Source organism: Aquila chrysaetos, chromosome 5 (assembly GCF_900496995.4).
Source record: "Aquila chrysaetos chrysaetos chromosome 5, bAquChr1.4, whole genome shotgun sequence".
Classification (NCBI taxonomy): Eukaryota; Metazoa; Chordata; class Aves; order Accipitriformes; family Accipitridae; genus Aquila; species Aquila chrysaetos.
In genome coordinates this window covers 46,809,045-46,826,149 of record NC_044008.1, presented here as the reverse complement: position 1 = coordinate 46,826,149, position 17,105 = coordinate 46,809,045, and the positions used below count along the sequence as shown (strand labels likewise).

General features: G+C 38.9%; 1 protein-coding gene across 16 annotated transcripts in view; it reads right to left on the bottom strand.

Moving 5' to 3' along the window:
- Window positions 1–17,105, bottom strand: part of RAB27A (RAB27A, member RAS oncogene family) — a 36,211-nt gene that overhangs the window by 13,691 nt on the left and 5,415 nt on the right. For 5 of the 16 annotated variants that reach the window (XM_041123734.1, XM_030014368.2, XM_030014372.2 and 2 more), the window contains one exon: window positions 8,981–9,098. The exons of 1 other annotated variant lie outside the window; for it this stretch is intronic. The gene's annotated coding sequence lies outside the window, so the exon portion shown is untranslated. Of the gene's footprint in view, window positions 1–8,980; window positions 9,099–9,216; window positions 9,318–9,624; window positions 9,769–10,116; window positions 17,090–17,105 lie in introns of those variants that run through there. 10 more of the 16 variants (XM_030014371.2, XM_030014360.2, XM_041123733.1 and 7 more) reach the window with 9 other exon arrangements.

Below are 17,105 nucleotides of genomic sequence, written 5' to 3'. Positions count from 1 at the left end.
ATAAAACCATTTATTTGACTCAACCCACTCTCCCTCCTCATACCAGGTGAAATGACTCTCTGTACAACTCGGACATCACCCCAGCATTCTGGATCTGCAGCGTAGCCAGCCATAAAGCCAGTGACTAACATGGTAGGATATACCACACAACTATAAAGAGACGTACTAATTCGAATTTGTCAAAACACAGATATCAGACCAACAATTAATTCATATTTTAAGATACCACAGAATTTCATCACATTGTCCTTTTGGGGATGGACAGTAGACACCCAAGGGTTACAGTTAACTTTTAACAATGTCCAACTTCTACAAGCATGACTGAGCTTTCAGGCAGATCTTACAAAAAGGAGTTGTGTCTTGGCCCTGCCTTCTCTGCTCGGGAAAACCAGATCCCACTGGAATATTGGGACATTTACTAGGCTGTGTCCTAGGGGTAGAAGCCAAACTGCAGTGAAGTCTGCATACTCACCCTGCAATGGAGATCCAACCCTCAATGGATGAAGTGGTCGCAGTGAAGGGGTTACATCCCTTGGCATCTATCACAGCAAGAGCAGTGTGCAATAGGCAAAAAAGTTGGAGTCTGCTTAAGAAGGTTCCACTGTATTCACATCTAATCGAGCCATATTTGTAAATATACCATGAAAAAGTCAATGCTATTTAGAGTTCAAAAATGCTTTGCAAATGAAGGTTTCCCCAAATATGGCTTTATTCTTAAAAAGCAGTTGAGGCTGCATGCTTATGATTAAAGAGTTGACATGGGCATTGGGGGAAGAGGAGTCCAAATCCCACACAGACAGAAAAGGAAGGTACTGCAGGTTTCTTGATGGACAATGTGTAAATACAAGTACATGGTAATAAGGCATTTTTACAGGTTTGATCACTCTGCAAGTGCGAGTAAATTTATACTAAAAAAGCTTCTCACCCAGGCACTACACAGACTTAAACAACTTCAAAAGCTGTTTTATAGGTCACCTGATCTGTTACAGAAGAAGCACTGAGAAAGTGATCTGGACCTCAAGGGAGTCGGTTCACTAATCCTGTCATACAGCACTCCCATCACACTACAGCAAAGCAATAACAACATTCTTGCCTAGTGTGGGTGAAGCGTACCGAACGGCCTCACCCTGCTCTAAGGCTTCAGCAGCACCTTAATGTTTGCAGAGCTGGTCACCGTCAGACACTTGCCAGCTCTGTCGAAACAAGGCACAGAAAGTTAAACAATGTTCCTGCTTAGTCAACACTTTATTAGAAGTGCCTTTGGCTAAAAGCTGCCAGATACGTACAAATGTAATATGAACAAATTATGACAACAATTTTTTATAAATTCAAGTAACTGCTATGCTGGGGGGAAAGAGTTAATAAATAAGCACTTTACTGAAATATTCTGAGCTGTGCTATTTTTTTCTTAGGAAAATATTTGAATTGGCTTGCTTTAATTTTGGCCAAAATGACACCTCCTGCAATTTCTGGGACCTTCTGTAGCATAAATAACAAGAAAGAAAATACCTCTTCCTCTCACAAATGAGAGGAAGAGATTCAGTTGCTCTGAGCATTTATCTTTTAGTTACTCTCAGTTGCTTTACTTGACATTTTACTATTATGATCTTTTTAGTTTCAACTATAGAGGAATTCTAAGGAACTGTAGGATCAATGTCTAAGGATTGCCTCTTTCCTGGAAGGATCTAAGTCATTTTAAGGGTGCTCAGGATACATATAGGAGTCTGAAAAAATACATGCAAAAAAACAGGCTGTGAGGCTTTAGCTTCCAAATGCTGATGTCACTTCTATCTCAGCCGAAGGTGCTCTAGGACGCTTTGTCAGCTGTCAGCACTGCTAGAACTGCAGAATTTTGCAGAGCAAGAAGAACTGACAGGCACACAAAGCACTCTGAGAATGAGTTATAATGGGAGATGCCAGGCATAAAATCATGATCCTACCCAAAAAGGGGGCACAAAAGGGGTAAGTGAAGCAACAGGTCTGCAGATGTGGTGAGAACCTTACACAACAGGCCGGGCAAGGAAACAGCAGATTCTGGATTTCGTTTCCAGAAAACCAAGGGAAACTGGGAATGGAGAAGCCAAGAAAGGAAACAACAGTTAGTTTTGCAACTACATCTCCATTTCAGCATAACCAAACCAACGAAAAGGAGGCTAAATTTCAAAGAATGGCTCAGTTACATAAAAGAATGAAAGGCAGCATGAACTGCAAAAAAATGGAAAATAAAACCAGGTATGTTGCAGGTGATGCTCCAACATCATCCACCCAGAAGTATCTCTGTGCAGTTTCAACTTCTCTGCAAAAAGCACAGCACTATCTCTATTCCCTCAGCAGTTTCTAGCATTTTCATGCTTCATGGTAAGAAAATACTGTAGATAAATAAAGATTTGCAATGGTATCTGAGCAAAACAGTTGAACTCTCTCAGAGGACCTGTCCCCCTCCTGGGAACGAGACCTTTTGCCTCCCAAGTTACCTCTTTGAACTCTCATCAGAAGTTGCTTTCAAGTTTTAGCAGTGAAACAAACATCTGTACCATGTGAATAAACTCCAGACTAGGCTGGGAAAAACAAAGCTTTTTTTTTTTTTCTTTTCTTTTTTTTTTTTAAAAAAAAAAACCAGCTCCATACTACTTACTCCTTCCTTGACCATTCAACTGTTCCTCTAATAAATACATAAGCCACAATGCCTTACCAGTTAATGTGCCATGCTTTTTCACTAACTTATAAACAGGAAATTCAGAGCAATGCCCACCATCCTTCTTTGATGTGACAATTCTGACCACTTGGGGACCCAGCTCATAGCTTACCCATAGCCTAACCTTACCATTTGTAACACATCACTACACTGTACCTGCTCCTGACAGTATCAAGGAATTATGATTTACAGTCTTACATAGATTTACACAGTTTCCAACTCCTTCAGTCAACACAGGAGCCACCAGGATTTCACCCACAAAGCTTGTCATATTCACAGAAGGAGGGAAATAAACAGAAGTTTGCCCACCCACTCATTCAGCAACACTTCCAACTCCAGAAGGGTAAGGAAAAAGAGCACACTTCTATTTCTGCCCTCAGAAACAGCCACTGAAAGATAAAGGAGGAGATAATAAGAATCACACAGGATCATAAGAATTGAGTATTTCTTTAAGGTATGGTTTGGTTTTCCTGGAGATAACAAAAATCTCCAGCAGACAGCTAGAATAAGCAGACACATGAAAAAACAGAATAAAAGGAATAAGAAAAGGTAAGAAATCTAAAAACTGAAAAAGGAAGCAATTTCGTGCAGTTAGAATATGAATGAACAGACATCTCTGGGAAAACATGTGCATGTACTCATGCTAAAGACAGTATTACATTTTATGCCTTGCCCACGTGGGTGATTCAGCAGGCTGCAATACATGTTAGTCAGCCCAGGTTCTTTGTTTAAGCCCATTAAAGCACACACGTAAACAGCCAGAGGAAAATATTTGCAACTTCTTTAAAAATATATATTTTTTTTTCTCCTCCAGGGCAGGAAGGTTCTCAGCTGCCTTCCACCTTGTTCTATAGGACAGATACCTAGAATACAGATAATGATTCTCCAAAAGGTCACACTGCCAAGCTTATGAAGGATACAAGATACGTGCTGCATTAGAAGGAAATAACCTGGCAAAAATAAATTATGATTAGGTCAATTAAAAGTCTATAGAGAAGGTCAGGCAACAGACAACCTGAAGATACCTCCTAGTCACTGTTAGGTAACAGTGAAACCCACACAAATATGATACAAATGGGACTATAAAACTGCATCATTCATCTAACATGACATGGGCAGGCGTACAGAGGGGTGAGGCAGGAAAGAATTTCAGTGCAGAATTTAATTTACCTTTTCATCCTTTGGATTGGGAAATATCTGCTTCGCTTGTTTTTCACAGGAGGGAGGTAAACTCTGTTCCTTGCTAACTCTGGTTTTTGATTGGAAGATGCAACAAAAGTTACTTTTTTTTGCAGCTGCTACCATTCTTTAGCATTATTGCTTTTCTCTAACATTGTGATCTGTCCTTATTTTTGGTGCAAGTTACTTGATTTAGTTCAACAATAACAGGAGGGACACAGTATATAGCATTTCCTACATTTTGTTCTGGCTGTTTATTCCTCAGGACGTTAAAAGTTTTCTCATTGCTTAGATGACACTGAAGTATCCAAAGATTTTTAAGTCCATCAGAAGTCAGTCTGTCTACACTTGCCAAATGAAAACAGCTAACCACAAGGCATCGTGGCCTTTTGGAGCAGGACTGATGTGTCAGATCACACTTCCAGCCACAGTGAAAACATCCTGTTCCTCAGAAAACCTACTGGTTATCAAAGTTATTGACTGAAGACCTAATCAATATCCATTTCTAATGAGCTGGAAAATCTCTATTATCTATGAATACTGGGCATGACATTAAATATTTCCACAAATAACTTATTATTCCTAATCAGAAGGGTTTCTTAAATCGATCTAGCAAAAAGGGGAAAATAAATTTGTAGTTATCTGTGGGAAAGCACAGGAAACTGTCAGTTGAGAAAAACCCTGTCGAGTAACTAGAAAAGGTTATTCTTTCTACTCCTTAATCTCAAATCCAATGTGATTGGACTTGAAATGCAAGGGACAGTCAGAGATGCTAAGCAGGGAAGTGGTACACATGGATGGAGACAGAAGGATGTATCTAGATTGATAAAACTGGCTCACAGCTAGCATTGACTTCTCCCAAGCTTTTAAAAATCATAACATCTTGACAGAAGCATCCTTGCAGGCGCCGAGCTCATTGGGCCTACTCCAGATCATGCTGGCAACCACTGCCATGTGGAGACAGTCAGAGCACTGCAGGCTGGCAGCATGACACTTCAAAGAAATTGAGAGATGGGTCAGTCATGAATAATCTGCTCTTAAGAGGTCTCAAAAAGGAACTGAGCCTTTGATTTCATAGTCTGTAATGGCTACAGTCTGAGAGAGAGATTTTCAGCCAGTACTCGGCAGGATTTTTTAGTAAACATGTCTGGAAATAGTAAGCATCATATGTGATGCTTCCATGTTTCATAAATGCAATGAAAAGGTTAGAAATAACTTGCTGAGAATACTCTGGGCATAATTTAACTTGTCCATTACATAATAAAACACCACTTCTGCTTGAAATAGAGCACAGTGGTATTCAATAGGCCACAACCTGTTCTCTTCAGGAAGTTACTAACATGCGACAGCAAAGCAGAAATCTTGATCTGTGACAGCAAGACACAGTCATTTTGGAGCACGCTTGTGGCTCAAAAGTATCATTCTTAAACTCTTCTAACAAAGCAAAGCTGAAACAACAGGTTTGGGGGTTTTTTTCCCTGCAAGAATAGAAAAATAAGACCATACTTTCAACAAGTCACTGAATCTTCCACTTGAACAGCTCCAGAACTGTAGCATGTATTAACACTGTCCAAGCTTTCTATTGAGGCTCTGCAGTCTGCCAAAATATTCAGACAGTGCTTTGGCAAAATGTTTGCTTCAATTCGTATTCTAGCACAGCTTGTTTTCTAGAGCCTCAGGGAAGGGGTAATTCAAAAGAAGCACCGATTAAGTGGTCTGAACTGCACAACACAAAGCTTCCATTCAAAAAGCCTGCTGTTTTTCAACCTGAGTTACCAACACTATTTATCGTGCTACTCTGATCAGAATCCCGTATTATAGCATGAATTATAGTTAAATCTTGATGTACAGCAAAGACTGCTCAGATAAAGAGCACAGCAAACTAGAACTTCTTACACTAATTCCTGTCATGGAGGTATGCATAAGCCCTGCAAGGAAAGAAAAAAGAATCACAAGTCTAATGTCACAGTTTGCCCTTACTATTCATTTTAGCTATTCCTGGACTGAGGGAGGGCCCCAAGATAGCTGTAGAGTAACACCCCTGGCTGAAACCTGGCAGCTGTTGCCAGCTTTTCATGTTGTAGATGCCTTCCTGCAGAATTCTTTCATAACATTTCATGTAGACACACAGTGTCCTTAAGTTTTGCTTTAACTGACCTACAATAACAGGCAATTTCCTACCTCTCCCCCCAGAAGTCTTAATTATTCAGATTGTTTCTGCTATAGCTAAGAAATGGCTTAGCAGCAGTGAGCTTTTAGAACAACCACCTCTATAACCCAAGTTCCAGAAAAAATATACAAAGATAAGCTAAGAAAATAAATTGCCAGTCAGACTGCTCTAATTGATCCAAGCAGTGCAAGTTCCCCATAGAAAACTGTGTCAAGGAATGCATGTAGTTTTCATACCACAGTGGATTCAGACTGCGTTCTTGACTTGACACCAAGTATAAAACTTTGCATACTTATGAAGACTCTGAAAATGTCACGCAAACTGACGAACTAACTTCATGTAATGATTTGCAATTTTTTACGTTCTACATTATGAGTGAGAAAGGCATCAAACCTCTGAAATGAAAAATGGAATATAAAGGGTGAGTAGATATGAAAATCTATTCAGCTACACACTTCTGTGCACAAGTCACAAGAAACCGGTAGTATGCAGTGGTACTGTCCAACAAGAGTTTCTATTTGAAAAGACTCATTCAAGTAGGCACTGCTGTTTCATCTTCTATTAAAATACTGACTTTGGCTTGCAGTGTTTGGTTTGATTTTAAACCAGTGCATATGAATTCCTATAGAAGGAAATAAAAATCCAGTAATGACATTTCAGTAAAAACAAATTCAGTATATGAAAAAAGAAAATCTCAGTTAGCACTAATCAGTACAGCTGCAGTGCCTATAGCGGAGCTATGCTAACATACACCAACCCACCCCTTCCCAGAGAATTCCTACCTTACCAAGATGCCTGTTCTGCTTCTGTTTATACCAACAGTTGCACCATAATGCATCAATACTGAATTTTTGTAAAGAAACTTTATCTCTATGACACACTGTTCAAACAAAATTCAGAAGTAGGAGCTATATTATTTCCTAGTTATGAAGCCAAACATTTTAGAACAAAGAAAAGTTACTCTAACTTCTCCTCCTTAAAAAGTTATTTCTAATTCTGTTTAACTAGAGCTTATTTCCCTCATTCCACTAGGATATGTTCCAGGTCTTTTTCCATTAACAGTTTTTAAGATTTTTTGAGTTCATTCTTTAAATTTTGTATAGTTTCAGAATTTTTGTTGGTTGTCATTTTTTCAATATTTTTTTTTTTGGCAAAAAAAAAAAATATAATTTCTCTTTGATGCCACTCTTAGCGGCATGTTTAAAGAATTTCAGCTGAATTACATTTGTAGTTTGCCTTTACCAGGCTTAATTACTAACGGTGTTTTGTTTAAGATAGTGTTGTAAACGAAAGACATGCTGAAAAAGAGCAAATCTACTGAAACCCACTAGGAGTATGGTGAGGGAAAGGGGGGCAGCACCACATGCTACAATATTGTTTTGCTCTGTACAACAGAATCCCAACATTATAAAAATTTAATCCTCAAATAACTTAGGCTCTTAGAAATCACTACCCTAAAATGTGCTAGAAATTGTTTCTGTAACACACATTCAAAATGCATATGTAATGCAATAATTGAGAAGTGTTATGTAACAGTAAATTACAATGAGGCAACTAGAGCAACAAATCCATCCAGCACAGCACAGAAAAAAACACTAAGTCAAATACAAAAATCCTTCTTCCCAGTTTTTTTTTATAAGCTTTTTCCTATACTGAGGATGTCTATAAGGAAACAGCAAGAAAACATATTTATTTAACTACATTTATGAATTTGTCACTTCTTTCTCATAAACACAAGTCAACGGGTGATGATCAGGACTAGAAAAATCATCTTAAGGTACTTGCTGCAAAACACCAGTTAAAACCCGGCGAAAGCTTTGTGACCTTCCCACGGAAGCTGAGAACACTGTTTTCTGTTCTCTGAACAACTTCTCCTTGGCTATTTACAGTCTACAAAAACTGGAGTTTTGGTCCATGATTAGAAAAATGCTGGCAAACACATGGGCTACAAAGGATGCCCGATTACAAATCCATGCTTGGGGAGGCAAGGAATGACCTAGTCAGATGGGCATATACATTTTGAGTTTCTTCCAGAGGAGGTACAAAACACATCCCACCCCCATACTGCCTTTACTATAATTAATTTTAGGATTGAGACCATTACTATATGATTGAACAAGGAATGTGAACTAGATGAGCTCTCATGGTTCCTGCAGTCCAATTTCTTTTGCTAATTAAAAATAACAGGCTGTGCAACACACCATTTTTATTCCCTTTATCATCAGTACATTTAGTATACCTGAGAACAAACACGTTGGTGCACAACCCAGTTAAAAAAAACACCATTCTAACAGACTGTTTTATTAAGTATAATTTATCTTTATATGTTAGTAAGAACACAGGAATAAATAGAGGGGGAAAAAGTTCAAGCAGTACAACATTTAGAAATACTGAGTTACTTTGTTCTGCATTATGAAATGTTATTTGCGCAGTACACTTTACTATCAAAGGTCTAATTCCACCTCCTAACCGTAGAATGAGTTTGACTTAACACAAAAGGAAATGTAGGCTGATGACTTGGGACCAGAAAGGGCATGTTATGGTTACTGAATCCAGTCACTGGTCACTGCAGTCATTTATTTTAATCTTGTTGATAAACTTACCCAGGTTTGTATTTAAATCTGACTGATTTCTTTGTGAAAAGCAACGACCAAAGACGTACCAAAGAGCTGCAGTTTCGCAATTTAAACCCAAAGTCTATGTTTTACATAAGCCAGTATACTTCCCAGTTTTAAGTTTACTTCCGCCCCTAGAACATGAGGATGCAGCAATGCTGAACTCTCAATATCAAAATATTTCAGGCAGTTTGTCAAAAATACAGCAACATTGTTTCAAAGCTCTTAACAGAGGAACAGCTGGCATACAACTATCAGCTCAAGGAAAACAATGTAATCAATCTTATGAAAATAAATAAAAAAGAGAAAGTGTTTACATACCTCTGCTTAACAGCTGCAAAACGATCTGTAGTTTTCCAAGAGTACTTCAGTGACAAGTTTCCTGACACAGTTCAGATCTCTTGAATACCATAGTCATGCAAAAAGAGCCGTTTCTCACCTACAGGTAGTATCAGCAGAGAAAGAAAATATAAGCAAAATAGTGTAGTTCAGAATAATAGCTCTAAAATTTGCACGGACATGCAAATCTGACAGCCCCACACAAGCACCCTAATTACATTCAGCTGCTTGTCATGTGGTCTTGCTGACCGATCAAGTGATCTCTTTTCCTCCTCTTAAAACTAAGCAATGTAGTTAACTAGATCTCCCTAAACCGTGTAACAAACATTGAGCCTTTGCTTAAACTACTGACCCTCCCTCTTCTTGTCATAGGGAGAGGAAGTTGCAGTATGTTTCATTACAAAAAAATAGAATAAAATACAGCAAACACAGTAGTCTACTATAATGAAACATGGTGAGCACCAAATGCTCACAAAACCTAATGCATTTCAGTTTTGAGCCTGGTTTTATTTTATGCCTTTACAGATGGCAGAAAAAAGTTACCAGTAACAAAATTGATGAAGACACCTGAGTGAGACCACGTGAGAAGGAGCTGGAAGGATTCGGGTGGGCAGTGGCAGCAGTACCTGGGTCTTTGTGGGCATCCCGCATCCAGCCCTTCTGCTGAACCACTTCCGATGGCAACAAGCTCCAACAAAAGACCAGAGTTAAGATGTTGCCAGAAACTTTCTGAACCACTGCAGCTAAATCTTCAAGCCTCCCCCTCAATCCTAAGAGACATACACGGACATTTTACACATCTAAATAATTTCAACGAAATAAAGTTACTGATTTAACATGTAAACCAACTCGTCCTCAATGAGTCCATTCATCAGGGCTTGTTAATACAGGCACCCAACAGGCAAGATTCACGTGTCTGGCCACGTTAGGGCACTGGTGTCTGCACCAAGGCACTCGCTGAACAGAGGTCCCCACGCTGGGTCCAAGGGATGAGAAAGGAACTACACAGCCGCCTGCAGTCACCACAAGGCCCCGTTCCCTCTCACAGAGGCCCTTGACATGACAGATGCTAACAGTAGAGAACTGAAAGGTGTGGACAAAGCAAGTTTTGCACTTACCATGTAAGATTTAGCAGATGTGAGCTTTTACAGAAAACACGTTGCCTTGCACAACCCTTTCTTGCCTCAGTTTCTTTCCTCAACAGTGTTTCAAGAGCAGAGAAGTAAAAAAGGAAATTATAAAGGTTTCTAAGGCTACTCTCCAGTCTTATCATTTAAGAAGTGCTGCAGACAGCCTGCTACAAAATTTAATGTATCCATAATGCATTCATCTACCAGTAACAAAAACAACTTCACAAGCCCCTTAATTCACTTGGCTCAATTACCTTGCCTCCTTTCCCACAAATCAAGGCAATTTTTATTGCCCCTCCCCCAGTAAACATCTAAGTTCTGTTATACAGTTGGCAAACAACTATCTGTGATGGAACACTTTTTCATGCCCTGCCTTAGCATTTTTCCAGATTTAACTAAAATCCATTTCTTTGACATTGTGTTACAGGTTATAATTTTTAAAACTCTACCCATTCTTTGCTCATTCCAATCTCCTATAAATTTCACCACAGGTTCAGAAGAATATAGAATTCCCTTTTTTGCTCCCACATGCAATAAAAAAGTTTGTGTTCAATTTTCAGCAACGTGAACACTTTTAATCTTTAACTGCTTCCCTGATCGATACCAGCACATTTGCTTACTGTGAAGAAATATTCAGACCACAAGCACCCAAGAATTTCTGGTAACTGCTCCAGAGCACAGAAGGAGGAACAGGGTAAGGAGTGTTGACAGACAAAGCAACAACTCTTTTGCCATGGTGCTGTTTGCAAACAGCGCTGGGCGGTGGCTACACACACTGAACACAAACTGCCTGTCTGGAAGTCTCAACCAGCAATGTAAACGGAGTTCAAGCCCTTCCACACAGTACGATTTTTGCCATCTTTAAGGGGAAAGCAATTCATAATTTCCAGACTTCAGCTTTTGATTTCAGGACAAAACAAAGCTTCTCAGCTTTCCTCTTACCAACCCGGTGTGAGGAATACCGACCAATTTCCACTTCCCGCTTCCAGGAAAGGGTTTTATCCAAAACAGTAAGACTTTGCTAGGAAGGTACAGCTGAAATAAAGCTTGTTTTCTGAGGGTGAAGTTACATTGATTTCACACTGCAGAGCTAGTACCAAAACAGAGGGCTCCAGTTTACAAACTGGGAGGACACCAATGTTTGGTTATTTACAGTATCTGTTTTTAAATAAACACATTTGCAGCGTCTCAGCAAATGCTGCACAAACAGCTGAGACAACCTTACTGCAGTGGCAGGAAACACAAGCAAATGGTACAGCAGCAGCTGGAACAGGAACCACTGCAGCCAGCCCAAGGTAAGCCTTCCTCTCGCTGCTACCCAAATCTTAGGGGTTTTAAGAGCTTGGACGTTTTCTAAGTTTATGTGGGGGATCAAAATTACACCAGTAAAGTCCTGAAACTATGAAATCTACTTTTGAAGCTACAGCTCTACAAAGGAATGGCCACCTATTTAGTTATTAAATCTTCCCACAGTTTTCATGAACAAATTTTCCAAACAGGTTGTATAAACAAGATGACCTGAATGCATGGAATTTATGGCCACCTTGTAAAAATTATCTATGCTATACAGGCCAAGGAATTTAGGAGGAAATTTGAGGAGAGTCAAACACAGTGGACAGCGTGGAACATTCTTCATCGCAACTATCGTTTGCCTTCATACGTTCCATGCTCTTGAGAAAAGCTGCAAGTGTCGAAACTGTCCTGTAGCAGGTGTTTCCTCTAGAAGAAAATGCTGGATTGTTACCTGTCTGACCACGGTTCTTGCAGGAATTAAGACAACTGCCACTGGAGACAGAAATAGGGGAAGAAGAAGATGTAGCAACAGTCCATTTCAGATGCTACAGCACAACTCATCACTGTTTTCAAAGCCAAAAGCTGTGCTTAACATCAGTGTCAACTGCCTCCACTCTCCCCACTCCTCAATTACCCAATTTTGTTGGCGGTCTCCTCTTCCGCACTCTGAAGTGAATGGCTTTTTTGAACACGCACTAAAAATTCACCATGACCTTACCAACAGCCATAGTTTTCACACATGCATTCAACAGATGACCTGCAAGTCTATGGAATGAAAACCAACCAGCAGACAGCCAAGGGTAATGTTACTTGTTAGCATCCACCAAGTCCTATCTGTGCCACGAAACCCCTACTGGCAATCAAAGACGAAACTTGAAAAATGCAAGAGGGGAAAAAGCAGCCACTGGGACACACTGCCTATGAACTGATTCACATATGTGGTGGCAAACTTCAAGAAAAGCCAGAGAACACGCTATACTGTTTCACAGTGAGAGAAATACCCTACAATAAACAAAAAGAAGAGATGAGAAAAAAGTAAATAGGAAAAATATGAATGTATTAATTGGTACAGGCAGATTCCTACAACTGTAAAACAGAATTGCAGTTATTTCCTTGGAAGAAAGTCAGCTTCTCACGAAACGACACTCTGGAAAAAATTAGAGGGGCTGATGGGATGCGCTGCAAAGGAAAATTGACCAGCTGTCATGTGAATGAGCTTGCTACTTACTGCCGCAGCAGTCCATAAATGCAGTAACATCCCAATACCTCAAGATAGAGCTAAAAAGACCTGAAAGGAGGAGACAAAATCCTTTATATTGATTTTTTCTGCTTTCCTCTCACCAATATCCTTCCAAGAAAAAAAGAAAGAAGACAACCCACACTCAGAAGATCAGCTTTCACACCAGAAATTAATCATGAAATAACCCTTCAGTGATTAAAATGAAAGTAGGTCAGGCAGTCCTTCCCTGCTACCCAAAAGGCACATCTGTTAAATATTTAGTAATACTACAGATTAAAGTAAAACTTTCATGTTTTGTTCTTTCAACTATAAGCCAATCTAGGCAGTTTCTTGTAATGGTGACAGAGCTTTCTTTTAGCATTGTAAGAGATAAGTATTGGTATGTTTAAGGTCAGTAGCATTTTACACAGAAAAGAGTTTCTTAAAAATAATCCCCTCCAAGAGAAGCTCTAAGAGTTACCAGGATCTCCTCAAGAATAAGAAAAAGTTAGCACTAAAATAATCAACAAATCAAAAGCATCAATTTTCTTTTCATGAAACATCACACTGCCTACAGACAGGAATCCTTCCTAGCAATTAGGCACTCAACATCAGCACTTCGGAAAACTTTATAGACCAAACTCTTGTCATCTTTTTCACAAGAAAAACATCAGAAGTTTGCTTCCTGAAATAAAATTTGCTTACATTTGAAGAACCTGTTAGTATTTCAGAAAAGACTAGTAAAATTACAAACAAGCAGATCTAATTGATTTGTCAATTCTGTTGAACTGCAAGTTTACTGCCTCCACATCACTTTCTATTAATGTCAGTGTAGGCACAGTTTATCCTGAGGCAAAGCCAAGAGTGTAGGTGCTTGCTCCAGATCTGAATGAAAAGGGAAAGAAAAAACATTTTAAATTCCTGAATCAGGTGCTCTCTCTCTTGTTACAGTTCTGAAATATTAGAAAGGAAATAATAGAAAAAAATATAGTGTCCAGGTATAGGGTGTTAAGACACCAAGAAATGGTGAATAAAAAGTTCTGTATTTAAAATGGCAATAAAATGTATTAGTGTAAGAACAAACATGATTATTCATTTTGACTGAAATGAACAAATTTGATCCTTTTGCATGTAGGAAAGTATTTTGGCAACGTTCACACTATTCATATTACATCATCTGTACTTAGAAGAGGAATATTTAACCTAAAGATGGATGAATTACTCAACATGCTACACCTCTTCTGTGAGATGCGGATTCCATGTTTTAGAAAATTTACCAAGTGGGTGCCTGACTGCATGAAGAGAGCACCTAGAACAGTAATGCATGCAGATAGAAGCGACCCTGCATTTTGGTAAGAAGCTGTAAAACCACACTAATAATCCAATGTCTCTATCTTCAGTTTGAAGAACTACAAATCTCATTTTAGATCAATGACCTTTATCTACATATTAAAAGTGTTGATGACTAAGTGTATTTTTTTAATTAAAAACCGTAGTAGCTTTACAGGAAGCTGTTGTACCAATGTAAAGGAACATGTGCACTACAGCTTCCTTAGAAAGGATTTTCAGTGGTTTACAATCCTGTAACATTAATATAGTTTTGAAAGTTGCTTTGATATTTTTATTCATGCTTAAGCTTAACCAATATGCATTTGTTCTTTGCACTACCCAATCCAATGTCATTGCCAAGTAAAAGACACTGCTTTTTAAAATGGATCTCAGCAGAGTTCCAATTTCGACACAGCTGGGCTTTCTTTCCAGCACAAGAAGATCCCATTCACATCTTTTGTAAATCTACTTAATAGGACAAATGGTCCTTCATTTTCCCCATAAGCTGACAATAGTGTCTTTTCCACTTTACATTTGCTCTCAGGAGGAAAAATTGAAAGGGTAGTTATTTGCACTATTTGACAGATATAGAAGCATACCTCTTCTGAGCTACAGAAAAGTATTCCTTTTGTCCTGTATTATTGTTTGATCTTCCATGCAATGAAGCATATGAAACCTTACTAAACACCTGTGATGCCTCTTTTTCTCCTCTACCATTTCTTAAACCATGAACATCATTAACACTAGAGCTCCTTCATTTTCACATTTATTCAGTGACTCCCTACATTAAGTATGACTAACTTGACTGGTTGATCTTACTTCCTTCAGAGCGTGCAAGAGGAATGGGTGGGCTTGTAAAGGTGGTGGTTCTGGAGTACCTTACCAAAGTAGGTCTTTCGGTTCCCTTGGCCCTATGCCACTCCCTGCGCAACTCCCAGTTAAGAAAAATGTTACTGCTCCCATTCCTTGTGATCCCTCAGGATGCTACGCTGAAGATAAACTCCCTAAGGCTCAACACACCACACTGTGAATGCAATAAGGACCTCTTGGAGCAAAGCTCCAAATTTGCAATGCAAAAAACAAAGCTGAAACGAGGACATTTTCCTAAGGAAACAAAGCTTATTACAGAAAGGGGCAGAGACATTGAATTTCTCCAATTTCTACCTTCTCCCCAAACATTTAAATCTGTTGATCAGTTTTAACACCCCTTCACAGAGCAGAAGCAGCCACAAAGCTATGAAGCTCCTATACACTTTGTGAAAAACTGGCAGCTGGATAAAGGAAGGAGTGAGATGCATGCCTCCACTGAAAGCTGGCAGTTACAGTTTTTCAGTTCTGTAAGGGGTAGCCACTAGCTGGTCAAGTTGCATATGCATTGCTCCAGACTAGCCGCAGCACATACTGCCACAATCACTCCATTTACATTTACTTTCAATTTAAATTTAAAGACATTTTCTCTTTAAAAGCAAATAAAATTTAAGCACATCTGTTATTAAAAATAAAAAGTTAATAGAATAAAAACTACTTGAGTTTCACTGTGTCAGCAGTTCAAATTTTGGGGTTTTTTTGTGGTTCGTTTTGTTTTTAAACCTAGTAGAAAGCATGATTCTGCTTTTGCAGTGCACTCTTTTCATAGGTCTTCCAAAGCTTGCTTCTGCTGACACAGTGCAGGATCTCAGGCCCTGTCCTGTGCATTGGGTGCTATATCCAAACCAACAATTCTAGAAAACTATTAAAAGATTTATAGTCACCTCTTCTACTTCATAGCTAAAGAACATTAAAAAAACTACTACTTCAACAACTCCAACTTAGGGCTACATTTATCCAAACTAAAATTATGAGAGTTCTGCTACCAAATTCAGAAGAAATACAATCAAATTCAGACAGTACTATCTTTAAACTTCTGTGACACCATCTCTGTACAGAGATGTCTATCCTGACACTATTCTGATGCAAGAAAGAATATGGAAAAATTAAGTATAGCCAGACAGTTCATGCCCCAGCAGAAAAGACCTGTCAAGTTGAATCATTGTTGGAGGAGAAAGTCAGCAGAATATGTGCTGTTAAGTGCACAGGACCTTAAAGTTTTGAATGAGAAACACTCTGTTGCAAACGGATGATACCAGCAGGACTAGAATCTAACGTGATACCTGTATTTTGGGTCACATGCAGTCATGCATAAAGTTTGTTTTGGAACCAAAGGGCGGGGGGGGATTATGATTAACATTTGCAATTGGAAAAAAAAAAAAAAAACGACCAACTATCCTACTTTTTGCTATAATCCACATTCTGAATGTTAGCTAGGCTTCCAAGTAGACTTGGAAAGCACCACCCACTGGCAATAACTGTAACAGCAATTCATCTCTCATGCAAACCTTGCATAAAACAGCTTCACAGCACAAGTAACTTCCACAACTGCTAGCTTCGAGTTGTATCCTAAAGTTTTCAAAATAAATCACACTCCGTGTTAGTCATGCAATTATCAGCAATGACTTGCAGGAGGAATATGATTTCCCTCAGCAACTACTAATATGAAACATTATACTTGCAAGACTGGCAGAGACTCGCAAGAAAACCAGAAAATTTGCTTTTTTTATCATAAAAATGAATCAACTTGTCTTTTCCTCCTACCCAACATACATGCTTTATTAGTCCTTATCACTGATAGCAGCCTTCAGCCTAGTCCAAATATACCCATTCCCCAAGGATATTATTGCAAAAAAATTGTTTTCCTCCTTTTCAGTTCATAGAGCAACCTTTTTTACTTATAGCTGTTTGACTGAGCAGCTAAGAGAACCAAATGAAATATCCAACAGTTATGAAAATAATGCGATAGACCCTCAGAGTGAAACTCAGTTGACTTCCGAGAGCACATGCTGTTCACTTTCATGGTTGTATAGCAGCTACCGTGACAGCACTGCCATTTTGAAGTGTTTAATTAGAAATGGGAGGATGCCTTTAAAACAATAGTACTTCTGCAAGAGAACCTTCATCACCTTTTAATGACATATGCTGCCCCGTGGGTTAATATGCTTAACAGAAGGACTATAAAAATCACGTATCATTTGTTTTCAATTTTGTTTTGTATTCTGCTGTTTCTAATTCAAACCTGAAAGGGGCTTACATAACTGAAAGC